Source organism: Orcinus orca, chromosome 14, assembly GCF_937001465.1.
Source record: "Orcinus orca chromosome 14, mOrcOrc1.1, whole genome shotgun sequence".
NCBI lineage: Eukaryota > Metazoa > Chordata > Mammalia > Artiodactyla > Delphinidae > Orcinus > Orcinus orca.
The window spans coordinates 34,247,689-34,262,627 of record NC_064572.1 but is presented as its reverse complement, the minus strand read 5'-3'; the positions used below and the strand labels follow the sequence as shown (position 1 = coordinate 34,262,627).

The 14,939-nt window shown below is 44.9% G+C and overlaps 2 long non-coding RNA genes across 2 annotated transcripts in view; one reads left to right on the top strand and one right to left on the bottom strand.

The window, feature by feature from the left end:
* The window catches only part of LOC125961098 (uncharacterized), a 63,584-nt gene extending 54,228 nt beyond the window's left edge, over positions 1 to 9,356 (bottom strand). Inside the window, exon 1 of the long non-coding RNA XR_007471413.1 lies at positions 8,506 to 9,356. This is a non-coding gene — a long non-coding RNA (uncharacterized LOC125961098). The remainder of the gene's footprint in view (positions 1 to 8,505) is intronic.
* A 34-nt stretch (positions 9,357 to 9,390) lies between these two features.
* LOC117202552 (uncharacterized) lies at positions 9,391 to 14,363 on the top strand. Its single transcript, XR_004484982.2, has 2 exons — positions 9,391 to 12,844; positions 13,777 to 14,363. It is a non-coding gene; the product is annotated as an uncharacterized LOC117202552 (long non-coding RNA).
* Positions 14,364 to 14,939: the final 576 nt, after the last annotated feature.

The window sequence follows — 14,939 nt, the reverse complement described above, 5'->3', positions numbered from 1 at the left end:
CTTAAATTTACATTGCTAAGTGAAAGACGAAATCTGCAAAGGCTACATACTATAGATTCCAATTATATGACGTTCTGGAAAAGGCAGTTGCCAGGGGTTTGGATCTAGGGAGAGAGAGGGATTAATCATTTGAGCACAGGAGATTTTTAGGGCAATGAAACTCTTCTGCGTGATACTGTAATAGCACATGTAATGGATGCATGACATTACATATTTGTCAAAACCCACAGAACACAAAAAGTGAACCCTAATGTAAATTATGGCCTTTAATTAATAATAATATATCAATATCAGTTCATCAATTCTAACAAATGTACGACAGCAATGCAAGATGTTAATGATGGGAAAAACTGGTTATGGGAGTGGGGAGAAGGGGGTGTGTGGGAATTGTAAGTACTTTTTGCTTAATTTTTCTGCAAACCTAAGGCTGCTTTAACAAATAAATTCTGTTAGCTTTTAAAAGACACATGAAATTTTGGTATAATTTAAGAACATCTTAAGCAAGAGGAAAGCCTGAATATTAGTTTTCCAAGGTCAAGAAGGAGCCACCAGATACAATGCCATGATTCACAAAGACCATTCACTGCACGCTTAAGGACATGATGCGAGTGGGAGAAGCTGGTGCCATGAGAAAGAATCAGGACTATGATGATCACATGAAACGGCACAAATATCTTTCCATCAGATTCTCTCCTTGAAACATGCTGTAAAACCACTTGAAAGGCAATGACCTTTCATTTCCCTGAAATAACTCCCATGGTACATTCACACTTTCCTCAATATTTATCAAATCTGTATGGTATGGTGGGTCAGGGCAATAGCTCTGGAGTCAGATGACCTGGGTTTAATTTCTAATTCCACTACCTGTTTGTCGAGTGACTCTGGGCAAGAACTGTCTTAACTTTGCACCTCGCCTTTCGCATTTGTAAAATGAGGGTAATGATATTACCTATTTCATGGAAGTGTGAGGATTAAAAGAAATTAATTCATGTGAAATGTCTAGAGCATTGTCCTTTTGGACTACCTCCTTGTGGAGATGCATAAACACATTAATGTATTAAGGGCTTCCCTGAGTCCTACACTAAAAACTGTTCTTAATGGCAGTTCTCCTAAATTCATCTGACTAAACAATCTCTCTCTTTTTCCACTGATGACAATTCTGCAGAATGGATATTAATTGGAAAATACTTTGAGCGATGCTGGGCTCAAATATCAGCCCTCTCTCTCTGCCCGTTGTCTATTTCCTTGCCCTTTTCTCTTATCATCGCCTACAAGATCTAAATAAGAATCACAATCTCGTTTCTAACGACCTCTGTATTATGGGGCTGAATTTTCTCTTAAAGAGAGAGATCTGGAACAGAGTAACACTTCCGTGGCATCTGGTGGATAAGATTTCTTCCTGCTGTTTGTGATATTCTCTCCATCAGAAACCCACAACAGAAGAACTCTAAATTGCTGGGTAGATGCTCAATCCAATGGGGGATCTGTTCCATGTCACACATTGAGTGCTGGAAGCCTGTAAATATTTGACAATAGGTACCAAATACCACGTGAAACCATACAGGAGTTGCCTGATAAGAACGCTCATGGGGCAGCAAGTACCAGGGAACTTCATTGTGAAATGAAAAAAGTTGAGAGGAAGCCAACATTTCTAGGATTGTTCTACTCCCCTTTCTGCTTAGAAAAACCAATCACAAAAGGGCCAAGTGCCAAGCAAACGACAACTAAAGAAACACAACAAATGAATATTAGCAAAGCAACACTGTTATGAAAGAAAAGTGAACATCCACTATTTGTTTGTTGGCTCATAGGGTTGCCTTTAAAAGGAAGTCCTGGTTTGAAGGATTAGATCCAGTTTCCAGAGCTAGGAAATATATACCAGACACAGCGCACCCATGAGACTGTCAAAAAGAATTAGAGCCCCTCCGAACTGGGAAAAGGCACTTCTCTTGGTGGCAGAAAGACTTATCTTGCTCAGTGGCATGTCAATGTTACCACGTATCATAGAGTCTCACATTCTACAGATGAAAGACATTATCCCACCCAGGAAGATAGCAGTTACTCCCCCAAATAAATCAGAAGATGTCATTCTCATATGGACACCATTTGTGGAGTGTTTATATGAAAACTATGAAATTTAATAGGCTGGAGAAAATAATAACATAAAAAAAGCATTTTTAAAAAAAAGCAAGTAGGAAAAATAATACAAAAAGTTTATAGTTGCCTCCAAGACCTTAGGAATGCCATCATTTCTCAAACTGGGTTCCTAGGAGCACCAGAATTGAGCAAGAGGGTCTTAGAAGAAAATGTTCCAGGGTCCAATTAGCTCAGAATAGTCTGTGCTCTACAGTCTACGGTGGTGAATGACACATTAAGGACTTTGAAAGTCCTAGCCTGAAAATTAAAAAGAAACCCTTGTTTTGTTTTGTTTCATCCCAACTTTCCCCAAATGTATATGAGCCTATAGCAATTTTACTTAGGACTTCTATTAAACTCATTACAGTCTATTACATAGTACTATGATGTTCTCTTTATCAAGCCCTGCTAATCGTTAAACGGGGTCAGGTAAGTCAAAATTAACAATACCTGCCCCCCCTTATTGGATGGGCCAAGATGTTTCATAGGTATGAAAGTGCCTTGAGAGGCTAAGAATGCTTGCACAAATATATCTCGGGTGCCATGTTGCTTAAGGCTTACAGAGTGAGCCTGCCTTGACTGGCAAAGCTAATTAGTTGAATAAATCTATTCAGATGCCACTGTTGTTAGGTTTCCCTACAATCCAAGATTTTTTTCTTCCTAAACAAATTTGGAGCAGAACAAAAGGTGATAAAAGTTGTGGCTGGATTAAAGGGGAAAACAACAAACTTTATCAGAAAGGTCTGTGACACATAACATTTTCCAGAAATGGCCACAGCTATATATTTCCAGTCCCACATGCTCTTCCAGAATATTGCCCTTCCCCTCCTCTTGAACCTAAGTTGGTTTGTGAGTGCTCCAACCAATCAAGATGGCAGAATCAGTGCCGAGTGACTTTCCATTAAAAGGATGCAGTTTTTGCCTCCTTCTCTCTTTTATTGGGGGTGAGAGTGGGATGCTCTTTCGGGGAAAAGCTGCCACCATGATGGGAGGAAGCCCAGACTAGCTCATGAGGAAAATCCACGGGAGGAGACGCGTAAAGAGAGGAGCTGATTCCCCATCCCCTTGCTGACTGCCAGCATCAACCACGAAGCCCTCAGATGGTCCCAGCCCCCAGCCCACAGGCCACCACCTTTGACACCTAATGGAAGAGATCTGAGATATCTCTGCTGAACCCTCCCCAAATTGAAGATTCATGAGCAAAATGCAGTTTGCCATTGTCCAAGCCACTAAATTGAGGAGCAATTGTTATGCAGCCATCAGCATGGGAATAGGGCTCATAAAAGGAAATGTCCAAGAGTGTTGCTGGCCCCTGGCCTAGATTGATTGGGGCTCAAACAATGTCACCAAAGATCCAGCTTTCCTCTCTCTGCCTCTTGGTCCAGCTCTTCTTCTTCTTGATGCTTTCAGATAATCCCCACCCTTCTGGAGATGAGAAAGCTGCAGTAGCGACTCAGATCTTTCCAGATTCAATGCAGTGTGGAGAGGGCAATCTCCTCCATCCCAGGAATCCCAACAAAAGCTTCACACTACTTTCCTCTCTGTGATGAGGTCAGGTATCCATCTCTGACCCAATCATGGAACCAGGGAAATGACTGGCCAGACCTGATTCACAAGTCCACTGCACTGGGGAAGGGAGGAGAGAATGTAGCTCTGAGAAAACTACAGAGACTGAGATTTAGGATTTAGGGTGAGATGAGTTCCCAAACAAAAATCAAAGGTTACTGCTGGTAAAAGATTACTTGAATAGGAAACAACCAAAAGACAAGTACATTGTTAAAAAGAAATTAAAAACGGATACTAGGGACTTCCCTGGTGGCGCAATGGTTAAGAATCCACCTGCCAACACAGGTGACATAGGTTTGAGCCCTGGCCCAGGAAGATCCCACAACTAAGCCCGTGTGCCACAACTACTGAGCCTGCGCTCTAGAGCCCGCATGCCATAACTACGGAAGCCCGCGCACCTAGATCCTGTGCTCTGCAACAAGAGAAGCCACTGCAATGAGAAGCCTGCCCACCACAACAAAGAGTAGCTCCCGCTCGCTGCAACTAGAGAAAGCCTGCGTGCAGCAACGAAGACCCAACGCAGACAAAAATAAATTAAAAAAAAGATACTAACTATGAGTACCACTCTAAAAAAATAAAAGTGACTATTGAGTGCTTAATTTTCAAAAAGCAGAGTTCTAAGTGCTTTACCCGTATTAATTCATTAAAGCCCTCACAACTCCTAGGAGACAAATACTGTTAATATTACCATTTTACAAAAAAAAGAAAACAAAAGCATGAAGTGAGTAATTGGCCAGGTCTGCATGGTTGGCAAATAGCAGAGCTGGAGTTCAAACCAAGGTTTTCTGGCTCCAGAGGCAGCATTTAGTCACCATGCTAGAATGACTGGTAATAGTTTTAGTAGATGCTAGGACAAAGAAATGAACAAATGGGGTGTCTAATCGAAAAAACCTTTTTGGAGGACAAAAATATGTAACTACATAATTGCAACTTCACCTGCCCATTTCCCTAAGAAAAGTGAAATGCATCAAGTGCTTTGAGGGCTCGGAAGAGGCAGTAATACCCTACACCTGGGGCGGAGAGTGCTGAAAAATGCCCCAGAGGAGGTCTCACTGTGCTGCCCATGAAATAAAAAAGGGATTTTGCCTTAGGAAGGGTAGAAGAGGGAGGGGTATTCCAGGCAGGAAAGACATTCCAGGAGAGGAAAAATGATGTGTTTTTCGAAAAACTATCCAGAGTTATTCATCCTTTCAAAATGTATTTGTTGAGCACCTACTAGGTACCAGGCACACGTACAGGGACTTAGCCTACATCAGTAAACTCAACAGATTAGGATCCCTGTCCCTGTGGCACTTATGTGCTGTCAACATATCATGGATGCTGCCCTTGCTTCAGCAAGAAGACTGAACAGCCATCTCTTCATGTCCTTTCATGCGGACTGGGATGGCCCCCTCGTCCAAGACAGCTAGCTGTGGCATGCTCTATATTTCCCTAGATTCCCCAAAGAAGAGAAAGGCCAACTTTGATCTAAGCTTTTCCTATCTGCAGAGAGCCAGAAAACAACCCAGAAGTCCTGGTAAGGGGCAAAGAAACACAGATCTTTCCCCTTTGGCTAATATGTTGGCCCAGGCTGATACAAGCACGGAGCAGGCTCCGGTGGGAGGGAAGGCAATGGGGCTCCATCCCTCGCCAGTGGCTCAGAGGTCCAAACTTGGAGAGGATGGGTATGAATCATGCAGGGAAGAGGACAGCATTTTAGTTTTCAGTAAATGACAAACTTTATTAGAGGAAAGGAAAGAAGCAGACACATCCGTTCTTTCCCATAGTTCCTCACGAGGCAGGCAGAGCTCAGTGAAAGACGGGCTGAGGGAAGAACAAACATCCCTTTCGCAGAGATAATTGAAGTGGTCTGTACTATTTTATTAGGGGAAAAAAAAATCTTCCCTCCCAACCGGCATCCTCAAAATTGTGTCCTGAATATTTCCAAGGAAAAGTCACACTACACAATGTGAGTTTTAAAGATAATTATTTTTGTCATGTCTTCTGGAATCTGCGTTCTGGGATTTGATTCAAAACTTGAGTCCCAAGAAAAGAAAACTATGTCTACTGGCTTTTTCTCCCTGAACAGTTACACTCGATGCTCTTTGTTTTTAAAAAATCCTTACCCATCACACAGTAATCTCACCATTCATTCATTCAACAAATTTGTTTTTAGCCCCTGCTATTGTCAGGTACTGTTCTGGGCAAGGAAGTTATAGGATGGATGAGATAGATTTAACCCTTGTCCTGGCGGAGCTTAGTCTAGCTCAGGACTTGTGTCTGTGATAAGGGTAAGTTAAGTGCGCTTGGGAGAAGAGGGAAGAGATCTGGAGTACTTCACATCCAGAGTTTCCCATAGGACTGCCACGTGGCAGAGGCTGGCACTAACTTCCTCCCTCAGGCTTGCAATTTGGTCACATTCCTACTCTATCAAGTTGGCAAAAAAAAAAAAAAGCCATTTAAATGTTATTTTATCAGAGTCCATCCTGTGGGGGTCAGGAGACATGAGCACCTATGAGGGCAGCAGGCCCAGACCCACTCCTCCATTAAGATGGCTCTACGGCCTTGTTAGCTTAGCCCCCAGACCCAAGATCTGGATTGGCCCAAATGATGGCCCAATCATTTGTTAGCCACGTGACCTTGGCCAAGTTACTTAACTCATAACACGTGACAATAAGTCTTATTCCTAGTATCATGCCAATTTTACTCATGAGAATACTGAAGGGTGGAGAGGTTAATTTGCGTAAGGTGTGCCCAGTGGTATCCAGCATATAAGCTCTTCAGTGTTGGAAGATCACCTCTAGACACCTGGGAATCATTTGCTTAACAACTATTTACGAATGCCTACTACACCTGGTACTGTGTGAGGCACCGTGGATGTAAAAGCAATGCAGGGCTTTGCAAGGGGATCCCTGTTCTCAGGCAGCTCATGTGATTCACCTGGAAACGTGGAATTACAAACAGGGTAAAAGTCACTATTTTTAGTGAGTGGTTCATTTCCTGGGTTTGGTGATGTCTTCTAAGTGATGTTTCCTTACTATTCTGATTAGGGGTGTCATGACACCGGGCTCTGCAGCCAATGGAGGCCCCAGCCCCAGGGTCTGAGAATGGGAGTGACTCTCAAGTGGTTTTTCCATAGATGGCCCATGGAAGGATGGGGTGCTGTCATGGCAATGCAGGGTCAGCGATTGGAGGGCTTTCCTCTTCTTGCCACTGAAAAGCCCCCCTCCCTCACTCTTGCTATGAGCATGGAGGTCTCTGTATCTAAGGATGTGTAAGTACATTGTTGTTTGGACTGAGATTCCCTCCAGAGGGAGACAAGGGAGCCTGTGGTGTCTTCAGGGGAGACCTTCTGACAAACTCCCTCCCATACAACTGACAAATGTCATATCTCACTCCTAGGACCCTTGGATCATAGAATCTGTGAACTACCCTCAATCCAGCAAACCCAACTTTGCAAAGGAAGCAGGGCTGGAGGCAGGGGGTCTGCTGTCTATTCCCTTGATTGACAGAGCAGGTGCTTGGCAAATGTGTAATAAATGAAGGACAGTATTGAATTCCTATCTCTGAGCTCAAGATGATTTGAGAAAAAATGACTGGCAACATGGAATACTAGGTATCAGGAAACAGGATTAGAAAAAGAGCGGGACATCTTTAAACATAGCTTTTGGGCACTGAATCCTGCCAGCTACTGCCCCCACCTCTAATATGGATGAACATATAATTAACAGACGTCAGATTTTGAGCACTTTGCATGAGCCAGACATTCCTCATACTTCACCCAACTTAATCCAATTTAAAACATCATCTAATATATACACTACCAAATATACAATAGATAGCTAGTGGGAAGCAGCCACATAGCACAGGGAGATCAGCTCGGTGCTCTGTGACCACCTAGAGGGGTGGGACAGGGAGGGTGGGAGGGAGGGAGATGCAAGAGGGAAGAGATATGGGGACATATGTATATGTATAGCTGATTCACTTTGCTATAAAGCAGAAACTAACACACCATTGTAAAGCGATTATACTCCAATAAAGATGTTAAAAAAAAAAATCGTCTAATGTAATTCTCACCCTCCCCCACCCCATAAACACACAGACATTATCACCTCCATTTTACAGATGAAGGAACCAAGACTGACAGCAGTTAGATAACTTGCCTGACGTCTCAGAGCTAAAGTGTGAGCTGAGTCTAGGCTGGCTTGATTGTACAGTCCAAGCTCTTAGCCACCACCTGATACCGCCGAGGCACCAGAAACAAAGTGAAGGTGAATGACAAGCTTGTAGGAAAGCAGTCACAGAAAGGGAGACCAGGTTTTCAAGAGGCAAGGATTGAGCTGTAAGGGAAGCCACACAGCTGAAACGAGGAGGCGTCTTGAGCAGCCGGGGCTGGTGTTTGAGTGGAAGGAAGATGAGCAGCCATCATTGCAGAGGCCCTAGTCAAACATCTGATCGACCGGCAAGGTCTGACGTAGCATTTCTCTTTGCCCAGGGCTGTGCTGGGCCCTTCAGAAAAGCTGCCCCCAGGGCCTGTCCTCACAGGCCTGCACACCTTACAAAATAGTTGAGAAGAGGGCTCAGAGCAGGAGCTGGAAGACCTGGGCTCTCGTTTTACCTGTCTCTACTTGCTGCACAAGCCCAAGGAGGTACTTCCCACAAGCCCCCAGACCCTTTGGCTTTGAAGGTCAGTGGGGTTTAATTTTGGGAGCCCGACAGGACGGGGGGAAACGGTCTTCACTCTTAAAGGACTCGCGCAAAATCTCACACGCGCCGGGACCAGGCTAAAAGCAGTAATTTGATAGGAGCCTGAGTCAGACCTACCTGCTGGTCTTGGAGAGCCTCCTGGAGAGGCGGCGGCGGCTGTGGCTCGTAGGCACTGGTGTCAGACATGTTGGGGACCGTTCACCTGCGTGAACGCTGCTGCCGCTGGTGGCTGGTATCTTGGCTCCTAGACACCAAGGCCTAGCACCACCACCGAACACCCTGCAGGCGCCAGAGCTGGGACGCCTCAGGCCAAACACTTAAGTGGGTGAGGACATAGCCCCACCCACCAGCAAACAGGCTAAAAACTAAAGAGCCCACAGCTGCCTCCGGACTCGCCCCTAACGTGGGCCCAGCCCACCAGAGAGCCAAGACCCAGCTCCACCCACCAGTGGGCGGACATCCGCCCCTCCCACCAGGAAGCCTGCACAAGCCTCTAGGCCAGCCTCACTCACCAGGGGGACAGACTCCAGAAACAAGAAAAATAAGATCCGCAACCCAGGCCAGAGCTACCCTGGGACCAGCTGGGCCCTGGCCCTACCCACTGGCAGGCCAACACGACCTTCGGGACACCCCGGACCCCACAGCCAACTGTGACATGAACCCTCCCGCCCCACACCTGGCAGTGATCTGACACCAGCTCTGGGATCCCTGGGCCCTGCGGCCAGACTCCAGGAACCGGCTCTGCCTGCCAGTCGTCCGGCACTAACCCCAGGACCTGGTTTCACCTGCCAGTGGGTGGGCAGCAGCCCCAGAGTCTTCGGGACCCTAAGTCTGCCCACCAGTGAGCGAGCACTAGCCCCGGGGCCCCCTAGGATCCAGCAACCAGCCACCTTGTGACCAGGCACCACTGCAGCAGCCAGCAGCCTCCGCACAAGGCAGGACCTGACGACCAACCAAACTAGGGGCCAACCAAGCCAACAAGACGAACCACATAGCTTGCCATAAGAGAAGGACCCATGAGCCCTCTTAGGAGGAACCCCTAGAGCACACAGCTTGGGTGATGAGAGGGGAGTGCACTGCTACGATGCACAGGACGCCTCCTACGGAGGACCACTTCTCCAAGGTCGAGAAACGTAACTAACCTACCACATAGATGGAAATACAAACAGCAACTCAGACAAAATGAGGTGGCACAGGAACATGTTCCAGATGAAGGAACAAGATGAAACCCCAGAGAAAGAACTAAGTGAAGCGGAGACAGGCAATCTACCTGAGAAAGAGTTCCCAGCAACAACTGTAAAGATGATCAAAGAACTCGAGAGGAGAATGGATGCACAGAGCGAGAAGTCAGAGGTTTTCAGCAGAGTTAGAAAATATAAAGAACAACCAAGGTGCTTTGCCTCTGTGCCTTGGTTTCCTTATGAGCAAAAGGAAGGGTCTCGACATTCTATAACACTGTGACTCTATTACTAATATGAATGAAACTTCAGTAAATAAAAAAAATACATCACTTATAGAATTCAATACCTAAATTGGATAATTTCCCACAGCCTTCTCCCCAATACCTTCAACAGCTTCCAAAATAATCCAAGATTCTGAAAGTCCTGCTAATACCAGAAGAACTAATATCAAAAAAGCTTATCTCTTTCCCTGGTGCCACAACACCTTCCTGCCAAACAAAGGAACCATGGAGAATATAATTTTAATACAAGAATCACAGTAATGATCATAACAATGATTGCAGGCTTATTATGATCTGGTTTTGTTCTGAATGCATTACATCCATTAATTCATTAATCCTTTAGTGAGTGCAGTGACAGGATTCCACCACTGTCTGATTCAAGAGCTCCCCACACCATATATATTTTTAAAATATCTTTCTTGGAGTATAATTGCTTTACAATGGTGTGTTAGTTTCTTCTGTACAACAAAGTGAATCAGCCGTATGTATACATATATCCCCATATCCCCTCCCTCTTGAGCCTCCCTCCCACCCTCCCTATCCCACCCCTCTAGGTGGTCACAAAGCATTGAGTTGATCTCCCTGTGCTATAGAGCAGCTTCCCACTAGCCATCCATTTTACATTTGGTAGTGTGTATATGTCAATGTTACTCTCTCACTTTGTCCCAGCTTCCCCTGCCCTCCCTGTGTCCTCAGTTCTGTTCTCTACATCTGCGTCTTTATTCCTGCCCTGCCACTAGGTTCATCAGTACTGTTTTTTTAGATTCCATATATGTGTGTTAGCATACGGTATTTGTTTTTCTCTTTCTGACTTACTTCACTCTGTAGGACAGACTCTAAGTCCATCCACCTCATTACAGATAACTCAGCTTCATTCCTTTTTATGGCTGAGTAATATTCCATTGTATATATGTGCCACATCTCCTTTATCCATTCATCTGTCGATGGACACTTAGGTTGCTTCCATGTCCTGGCTATTGTAAACAGTGCTGCAATGAACATCCACACCGTATTTGTAAAGGTGCAATCTGGAGTTGCCAGCACACCCTGCCTCATTATACTCCTTGTCTGCCATGCCCCAGTCACTATCCCAACCTCTTGCTTCTCTTAGACCTATTAGGATGCTGAGTCTGGGGTAGAGTAAAAGGTGTAGGGATGAGGGCTTTGACTATCCCTTCTCTTGCTTAAAAAATTCTTTGTCCTTCTTCCTAATGGAGAACTAAAAGTTTTCCCTTGAAAATGAATTATAGCACCATCTTTATAACAAAAGAAACACTTTGCACCAATCATACTGTCTACTAATTCACAGGCACTGGAAAAAGAGTATATATGGAAAAAACTGGTTCTTGGTAAGAACATGTCTTAATTTTCAGAGAGGTAATTCTTGGCCAAAAGTAGAAATGGGGGTACTTCTGTGTCCGTAAGTGACCCCACTGAACGCACAGCAATCGTGCCATATGGAGAGTTTCAGTGTGGCTCCTTCTACAACATTTATCTCTTGGCATATCGTTTCTGGAATGCAGCTTGTTCTTAAAGAAAGAAAACTAGTTTTGGAGTCTTCACAGCTAGGTTCTTCCCCCTGCTGGGACCATTTGTCCACAACCTACTTGAGCTCTTGACTTCCTGTCCTAGGTCAGGAGGTAGCTAACAGCTCAAACCTGATGTTCAGAGAACACACTGGCTCTGGGTATGAGGTTTGCTTCTGGTTACCTCACTCCAGAGGCCAAATGCCCAGTTCCGACGACTAGGTCTTACTTTAATACCACGTTCTTTTGGAACTGTGGCTATGTTCTAGTTTTGCTAGAGTGTCCTATTCCTGATTCTTGTGGCTGCTTTCCACTCAGGGGGTCTACTTTCCTGTGGCTTTTCCTTTATTTCCCATTAGCAAACTCCACCTGTTTACCCGCAGGAATATACAAACTCTTTCCTGGACCCTCCTGGACACTGTGCTGTTGGGATGCTCTGTTTCACCACCTGCCTGGACTTCCCACACTGGAAGGGGAGACCATCAAGTTAGAGGTCAAGGCTTACCCACCTGCTCCATCTTACTGCCTTGCGCACTACAGGGGATTAAATGAGGAGCAAGGAGAAAAGATAGGAAAACTTACCACTGAAATTAACGTGGACTAGGATCTGAGTCTAAGGAAGAGGCAAAAGTAGGAAGGAGAGATTTTATAGCTGCTACAACAAAGAAGGACAGTGAAAACCTTAATTAATTTTGCTATTCTACAGTACAGACGAAATTCTAAATGCACAAGTTATAAAATGAAAAGGCTAAGGTACTGTAATAGGTAAGGTAAGGTAACATTCAGGCAGGATATTTTGGGGCACTAGACCTAAGCACAAAAAGAAAATCTCTTAGGCTGGAAATAAACGAAATCACTTTGTATTCATAATTCGTAGCTAAGAAAATACATCTGTGCTATTCCATCATTCAACAAAACTTTATAAAACACCTACAGTATATGAAGCCCTCTCTCAGGTTTTCTACTCAAATAAAACATAGATCTGTATAAAGATAATATAGAATAGTCCAATCAGAGACAAAGTACAACTGGGGAGCGGCAGAGAATGGCGTACAAACAGTAAGATATTAGAAATCTTAAAAATTCACTCTCTCTGCATTTATAAGGCACGTGTTGGTTTATTCAGCGGCAGTTGCTTCCAGAACAGAAAAAAAAAAACCACAACAGGTTCATTGTACTATCCATTGTGCTCATTTTTTTCAAAGCCACGTTCTGGATGGATCCTTCATGTACCACGTTATAGAAACTAAAATGCATATTTCTGCTGAAACGGAAAGTTCCTGATTGGTAAGTTGGTGCTGGCTTGCCTCTGAGTTTAGTGAATGTCACATTCTAACTGTTTCAAGTTCTGACAGGCTCAGGCCTGGCTCAATCTGGAGAACTAAGGAGATTCAGTGCTGGGGATCTAAGACTGCTGTAGCCATAAACCAAGATGCTTCCTACAGAGAGTTACAACTGGGAACAGATGGTGAGTATTTCACTAGGTAGGGTGCAGCCCCACCACAGTCATTCTCTGCTCTCATTTCTGGCGGTGAAAACCTGGCCCGGACTCTAATGGCTGGCTAATGAGCGTGATTAAAACCTGGTAATGACTCATCCTGGGAGAAAATGTCCAACCCCACGGAATACATTCTGCTTTATTATCTGTGAACTTCTCACTGATGGGGGCTGGAGATTGACGGCCCTCCATTACACGGAGGATGAGAGGTTGGTGGAAGTGGAAGGTGCCTTCAAATCGTCACGGCTTGTGATGCTCGTGGGCAGACAGGAGGGCCCCTCCCGGGGACGTGCACAGGAGCACCCTTTTCTCCTCCTGAAAGCACCAGGCCGTGATCTGGCAAAAAGAGCAGTGGCTGAGTCTAAACAGAAATGCGTTGTTTTCTGCATAGATCTGATTAACACGGTGCTGTCGAGTCTTTACGGTCAGGCCAGATTATATTACAGTCATGACAAGAAGTTAATGAATTTACATTGACTAATCCATACAATGCAAGAGACTTTTCTGTCAGGATTAATATCCACAATGTGCAGGACACTGTCTGATGTACGCCTCTGTTCCTTGCACCGATGTGACCCGTGGCTGCTGTTTAACGTCCCATGATCAGAGCTAAATGACAGATGGGAGCTAGACACTGGGATTCAGGACTGTTTGGAGAATTTTGTGAACAAATGCCAAAGATGATCTTAGTCTTATCTGATTAGACATCTGATATCTTGCTTTCTTCTCCACGAGCCCGGGCAAGCACCTTGGAGAATCCTCACAGGACCCATGACGTCTCTGGAAATGGCAGCATATTTTTCTTACTCTTAGCTGGCTCCCTACTGCTTGCTCTGACCCTTTGTTTCCTCAGCTGTGTCTACTCAGCATGATTCTGACCTCTTGTCATGTTTTGCCCTTAGGTACCTGTCATCCCACTGTACCAAACATGACCTCACCGGCCCCTCTAACCTTCCTCAATTTGAGCCATAGCATCTTTCCACGAATTTGAGGCTTGTTGATGGCCAGCACTTGACGCTCCTGGAAAGCCACTGTTATCCTCATCTGGATGGTAAATACCAAACTCTAGTGGGCATGAGAATCTACTGGAGGGCACATCAAGCATGCAACTCACCGCCCTATCCCTTGGGTCTGCATTGAGTCCCATGAATCTGCTTGTATGTGAATCAAGGAGCGAAAGCGATTCTGCACATTCGACAGAAGGTGTTCATGGTCAACGTTTCCAGGATCAAGGCTGCCGCTTGTCAGGTCGTCTCCAGCAGGTCCCTGTTCCTTGGCAGCAGTGTCTGCACTAAAAGATTTATTGACAGGGTGATGTGGGCAGATGCAGTCACAGTGGGATCAACACTCTGAGAATAGACTCCTCTCAGACCGTAAAAAATTCTGATCTTTTGTACAGCTTGATCTCAGCCTATGGAAATCAAAAGCTTTGGCCCCCACTGGATATCTTTACTCTCAAATTCTGGTTATTAAAGGTGGTAAAAATGTATTATATTGACTAAATGAAAGCCCCTTCTGGAGAGTATCTGGGGGGGAGACCCCAGTGGGAAATTGACAGGGGAGAGAATAAGGGGAAGGGCTAATGGTCCTAGTGGCCGCAGCCTCCATGCGGTCATTTTAAACTCAATTAGCAGTAAGTCCAAGGCGCACATGAAATTTACACAGGTCCAAGGAGTTTGGTTTTTACTCTATACAAATGGAAGCTGGAGTCAGAGTAAGAGAATTATCGCTGTAGATTGGGGGTCATGATGGGTAGCTTGAATTAGGCCTACCAAGAGTCACAATTCTATGACATGTTAGGAGAGGTACTAACCTCTCCTGAGGACCTGATAGGTGCTTTACAAGCACCCCTGCTTTTACTTTTTTATAAGGACCCTGTGTGGTGAATAAAACTGTTACCCCCAGTTGAGGAAATTCAGGTTCAGAGAATCTAAGTAGCCTGCCCGAGATCACCCATGTAGCACTGGCAGAATCAGGATTCAAACTCAGCTGAGTCTGACCATCCCACTGTAAAACAATTATGTCTTAAAGATATTGAAGATGTTAATCTGACCCAAAGCTGTGG